Source organism: Terrapene carolina, unplaced genomic scaffold (assembly GCF_002925995.2).
Source record: "Terrapene carolina triunguis isolate 2854851 unplaced genomic scaffold, T_m_triunguis-2.0 Scaffold34714, whole genome shotgun sequence".
Lineage (NCBI taxonomy): Eukaryota > Metazoa > Chordata > Testudines > Emydidae > Terrapene > Terrapene triunguis.
This window is the reverse complement of record NW_020699065.1, coordinates 3,199-8,649: the sequence shown is the minus strand read 5'-3', so window position 1 is coordinate 8,649 and position 5,451 is coordinate 3,199. Positions and strand designations below refer to the sequence as shown.

The window sequence follows — 5,451 nt, the reverse complement described above, 5'->3', positions numbered from 1 at the left end:
CGGCGCTGGGACCGGGCAGACCCTACAATAACTAAGGAAGTGGGGTCAGCCCTGGGTCCTTAAGAGACCCTCTCGCCATAACAAGCTGCCAGTCTCTTTGCCCACAACAAAGATGGCGGAGGGGGGGAAGTTGCGCCATTAGGTATTAGGGAGAAAAGCGCCCGTGACCACATCCAAAATGGCCCCCAACTTAGCTTCACCCCATAAGAGCCGGCAGATTTTGCCCTAAACAAAGATGGCGGTCGGGGGGGGTGGGAACAGGTCTATCCGCAGCCCACCTCCAAGATGGCTGCGCACCCGGCTTCGCTCCTATATTATTTAAAAGACGTGCCCTTAGCAAACATGGCGCCCACTGCCTTCAATACGCATGTGCGGCAGTGGGAAGACCCAAGAAAGGTTCTTCGTGTTCGTGTAGGTGTCTTGCCTAGTGCCGGCTCGGCTTATGACTCAAAGGGACTTAGATACGCCGCCGCCGGCCGGCTCAGAAGAACCAGACACGCCGATCCGCGCGGGCTGGGCCGGGCGGTCTCTGCGAGAGCGGGGACCCCTGGCAGCAGCGCAAGCCCCGCACTGCAGGATCGGCTCAGGCGTTCGCCGATGGCAGCCCCATTCCCGAACGGGAGGGGGAGAGGTGGGACGGGGCCTTGCAGCGGCGGCGCATGCCCAGTCGGAGAGCAGCGCTTAGCGTTGCCAAGGCATTGAGAGCGCCCCTCCCCCTCCCCACGTACTCAGTCCTCAGCCGCACCCCAGGGCGGGTCGCGAGCGCACCGGAAGTAGGGCACGGAGCCCGCCCACCCCGGGGACTGACGTCAACACGCTGGAACGGAAGTTGTTGGGGATTTTGCCCGCGTACAAAAAACCTCATTGCCCGGAAGTGACCTTGTCAAACCGGAAATGGTCCCCCACGGACAGGAAGTAGAGTGCCTCGAGGCAATCCAAGCGTCTAGGGCCCCTCCACGAGAATTTACGGGGGCAGAGGTCAATCAAGACATAAGGGGTTAAAGGGCAGGGGTCACCTGCTGCCCCAGCTGGCTCCCCCCATTACACCCCCCCCCCCCCAAGACCCTGTCACAGGCAGCACAGGCCAATGGGCAGGTGGCCCCTGTAAGTCCAGCCCTGCCCCACCCCAGGGCCAGCCGCATCTCGGCACCGGGCCAGGAGGAGACCCCGGTAACCAGCCCCCTTCCCATCAGCCCTCACGGGGGGGGGGGGGGGGGGGGAAAAAAAACCCCCCCCCCCCCCCCATTTCTTCCACAGTTGTTTATTGAGGAGACAGCCGGGACAGCCCAGGCCCAAGTCCTCCCCCTCCCCCCCCGTGCTGCTGGGGGTGCCGGCTCCTGTCCACGCGGCAGGCCTGAGCTCCGCAGTCCCCCCACTTCTCCTTTCAGTTCCCCATCCAGCAGCCTGGCCCATCCCCCTGGATTTCTGTCTCCGTCGCAGCCCGGGGGGACGCTGGTGAGTAGCTGGAGCCAAAGTCCACCAAGCACCTTTCCTTAGAAAACTACCAAAGTACAAATGGAAAAGTTGATTAAAATCCATGTTTTATACCGAGGCTTTTCAGTTCCCCCCGGGACAATGGGCGGGACCCCCTAAGCCAGGATTCAGGCTTCATGAACCCAAGCGAAGTCAGACCAAACTCCAGGCTTTAGGACATGGGGGAGGGGGAGGGAGACTGGGATGTGCCAAGGATTCTGGAACTGGCCTGTGGGTCGGGAGCCAGGGGCACCAGCAGAGCTGGGGAGGACCCCAGGGCTGGGCTAGCAGGGGCTGCACATCAGGGGCCCCAGAAGGCCTGGTGTGGGCCGTTGCTCAGGGCGCTGCGAATATCGTCACTGAGGGTCAGAGACTCTAGTCTAGCGGATTCATCATCGCAACAGCCCCCCGGGGAATGAGACGGGGGACCCCAACCCAGCTGGGAGCAGCGTCCCAGGAAAAGGACTTACCAGACACCCCAGGAGCCACCCGGCTGAGTCCAAGTGTCACAGTGCCTGCAAATCAAACAGGTGAGTTATGACCCACTGCAGAAGAAAAAACCCGGGAGTCCTGGCTCCCAGCCCCCCCTCCCCCGCTGTAACCACAAGACCCCCCCCCCCCCCCCCCCCCCCAGGGTCTACCGCCCCCCCGCCCCCCCCCCCCCCCCCCCACAGGTCTCTGGAGCAGGCTGGGTCCTAATTAGCGACTCTGATCCAATCTGGAGGCCTCAGAGTCAGATCCCCCCAGCCAGGCCCTGGGGTGGTGGGGACCCCTGTTAGCTCAGGACAGACAGGTTCTGGCCACCCCACGTTACCAGTGTCCCCATCCCCCCCCCCGATCCCCAAGGGAGCAGGGTCAGTCTAAGTTGTGTTATTTCATGTGAATCCCAACCTTGAGGTGGGAGCTCCTGTCGAGGAACAAATCGTCACCCCCTGCTCCCCGGATCAGGGCCCCCCAACTCAACCCCTCTACTCCCAGAAGCACAGGACCCTAAGAGTCCCGCCAACACTGCCTGCCAGGGAGAGCCCCCCCCCCCCATATCTCTGGTTTCCCACTCCTTACCCTGCCACCGCACTGCTCTGGCCATGGGCTCTCCATCCAGAGACCCCGGGGGTCTCACCACGCTGGGCTCATGTCAGAGATAGACATGGGGCGAGAATCCAGCCCTGGGGGAACAGAGCAGAGGGTTAGCATCCTGAGAGGGGGCTGCGGGTGGGGAGTGAGGGGCACCAGCAGGGCCGTTGCTCAGGGCGCTGCGAATATCGTCACTGGAGGTCAGAGACTCTAGTCTAGCGGATTCATCATCGCAACAGCCCCACAGGACATGCCGGGGGGAGGGGAGTGAGGGGCAGGGACTTACCCAGACACCCCGGGGTCCTCAGCGTCAGCGCTGCACATCACCACCGCCTGCAAATCACCAACAGAGCATTTACCCCCTGCCACGGAGAGAACCCAGGAGTCCTTGCTCCCAGCCCCCCTGCTCTAACCCACCAGCACCCCTCGCCCTCTGCTCTAACCCACCAGCCCCCCCCCCCCCCCCCCAAAGGGTGTGGAGCAGGTCAGACCTGCCTGATTTCTCATTAGACACTCCAGTCTGGTCTGAGCTCCAGAGACACCCCCCTATCCTCCCAGGCCAACCCCACCCCCTCCCAAGGCAGAACGCCACCTGCTGTATCTCACCGTTGACTCATCCCCTATTTGTGCCCCCTCTGACCCCAGACCCTTTCCGGCAGGATGGCCCCCTGGCCCGGCTCCGTGTTCGGCATTTCTCCTTCCCAAGGGATGGACTTTGCACGTCTCTTTACGGACTTTCGTCTGGTTGAATTCAGACCCATTCTCCAATCGCTCAAGATCCTGGCCTCCCTAGGGCTGGCAACCCCCCAGCTCAGTTCATCACCCTCCCGCTCATTCGCCAAATCGTTAATGAAAATACTGATTAGTACAGCTCAGCGCTGGGCTGGCAGGGGCTGCGGGTCGGGAGTGAGGGGCACCGTTGCTCAGGGCGCTGCGAATATCGTCACTGGGGGTCAGAGACTCTAGTCTAGCAGATTCATCATCGCAACGGCCCCCGGAAGGAGACAGGGGAGGGGGGACCCAGCCCAGCCGGGAGTGAGGGGCCGGGACTTACCCACATGCCCCGAAGTCCTCAGCTCCAGCGCCGCACATCACCACCGCCTGCAAATCACCAACAGAGCATTTACCCCCTGCCAGGGAGAGAACCCAGGAGTCCCAGCTCCCAGCCCCCCACTCTGACCACCAACCCCCCCTCCCCTCCCAGAGCCAGGGAGAGAACCCAGGAGTCCTGGTTCCCAGCCCCCCCTGCTCTAACCCACCAGCCCCCACTCCCCTCCCAGAGCCGGGGAGAGAACCCAGGAGTCCTGGCTCCCAGCCCCCAGCTCTAACCCACCAGCCCCCACTCCCCTCCCAGAGCCGGGGAGAGAACCCAGGAGTCCTGGTTCCCAGCCCCCCCTGCTCTAACCCACTAGCCCCCGCTCCCCTCCCAGAGCCGGGAGAGAACCCAGGCGTCCGGGCTCCCAGCCGTGGGGAGCAGGTGGCCGCGAACCCCTGTTCCCATTGGAGGCTCTGGTCGGATCTCGCCCCCCCCATAGAGCCTCACCTGAGCGTCCCGCCCCACACGGGGTCCGGCCCCCCAGGACAGGGGCTGCAGGTCGGGAGTCAGGTGAAACCCCCCGGGAGGGAACCCAGGCGTCCGAGCTCCCCCCGCCATGGCTCGGTCCGGCCCGGCCCGGCGCGCAGAGAGACACGTGCGCTCGCTGCGGGGCTATTTATAGCGGGTCCTGCCCGGCCCGGGCTGCCCCGCGCGCTGCCTGATCGCCGCCCCCCCCCCCGGCGGCCCTACAGTAAACACCGGCTCCGGGGGGGGTCCCGGGGGGGGCAGCTCGTGTCCGGTGGTTCCGCGCGACCCGCCCATAACAAGCGCAGCGAGCCGGGCCGGGCGGGGCTGCCAGGACCCCTCTGCCCACATCCAACATGGCGGCCGCAGCCCAGCTGGGGGCGGTGCCCGTAACAAAGATGGCGGCACCACAGAGGGCGGGGCTGTTTCTAAGGGCGGGGAATGAGGAGCTGGCAGCAGGGGGTTTCCTGTCCTCCCTCTCTCCCCCCCCAGCCAGTCCCTGCCCTCCCCAGGGGAAAGGGGGCACACCCAGAATTGCAACTTGGGTGGGGGGCAGCTGCCAGGCCTGACCCGCTGCTCCCCTCGCCCCACAGATCCTGGGAGAACGGGCCGAGGGCAGCCCCCAGGCCCCCCTGTCAGGACATGGGGGATTTTCTCGGTGTTTTGCAGCAGCATGGTGCACGTGCCTCAGTTTCCCCGTGCACTGCATGTGTAACAATGTGGGGGGGGGGTTGTTGGTGCCGGGACCCCAGACAGCGGCCAGGAGGTGGGGGACCCAGTGACGGGTGACTGGGGGGCCCCCTCATGCAGCTCGGGTCCAGCTGGGGGGAACAAAGGAGAGGAGGGCGGGGGCAGCGGCCTGGGACTGAGGACAAAGGGCGGGGAAGGGGCTGTCGGGGGAGGGGACATGGGGGCTCGGCTGGAAGGAGGGGGGCGGCTGGACGGGGGACAAGGAGCAGCCGGAGCCCCCCTGGCCCGGGCTGGGCCCAGACGCTCACTAGCCCTCCTGTGACACTGGCGCAGAGTCCCTGCAGCCTGGAGATCGGGGGGGGGGGGGCGTCGCTCCCTCAGGGGGTCCCCGAGGGGGTCAGGGCAAGGGGACTCCCTGCGGGGTCCCCGGCAGAGCCAGGCGGCTGCAGGCTCAGCGGGGCGGTCGCGGGAGGCAGCAGGGCCAAAGGGCCTGGCCCCCAAGCCCCAGCGGCCCCCTGGGAAGGGCCGTCACGGACGGGGGCGAGAGAGCCCGGGGGGCGGGGGCTGGGAGTCCACGACAAAGTCCAGGTTGTGGGTGTCCCTGGCAGTGCCGGAGACGCTGGGTGACGGGGTAACGATGAGGCAGTGGGGTA

General features: G+C 65.5%; 1 long non-coding RNA gene across 1 annotated transcript; it reads right to left on the bottom strand.

Moving 5' to 3' along the window:
- Positions 1–1,283: 1,283 nt before the first annotated feature.
- On the bottom strand, positions 1,284–4,204 carry LOC112124880. The gene is made up of 6 exons (XR_003369467.2): positions 4,091–4,204; positions 3,602–3,648; positions 2,834–2,880; positions 2,536–2,639; positions 1,944–1,988; positions 1,284–1,501 (listed from the first exon to the last, which is right to left on the bottom strand). It is a non-coding gene; the product is annotated as an uncharacterized LOC112124880 (long non-coding RNA).
- Between the last annotated feature and the right edge of the window lie 1,247 nt (positions 4,205–5,451).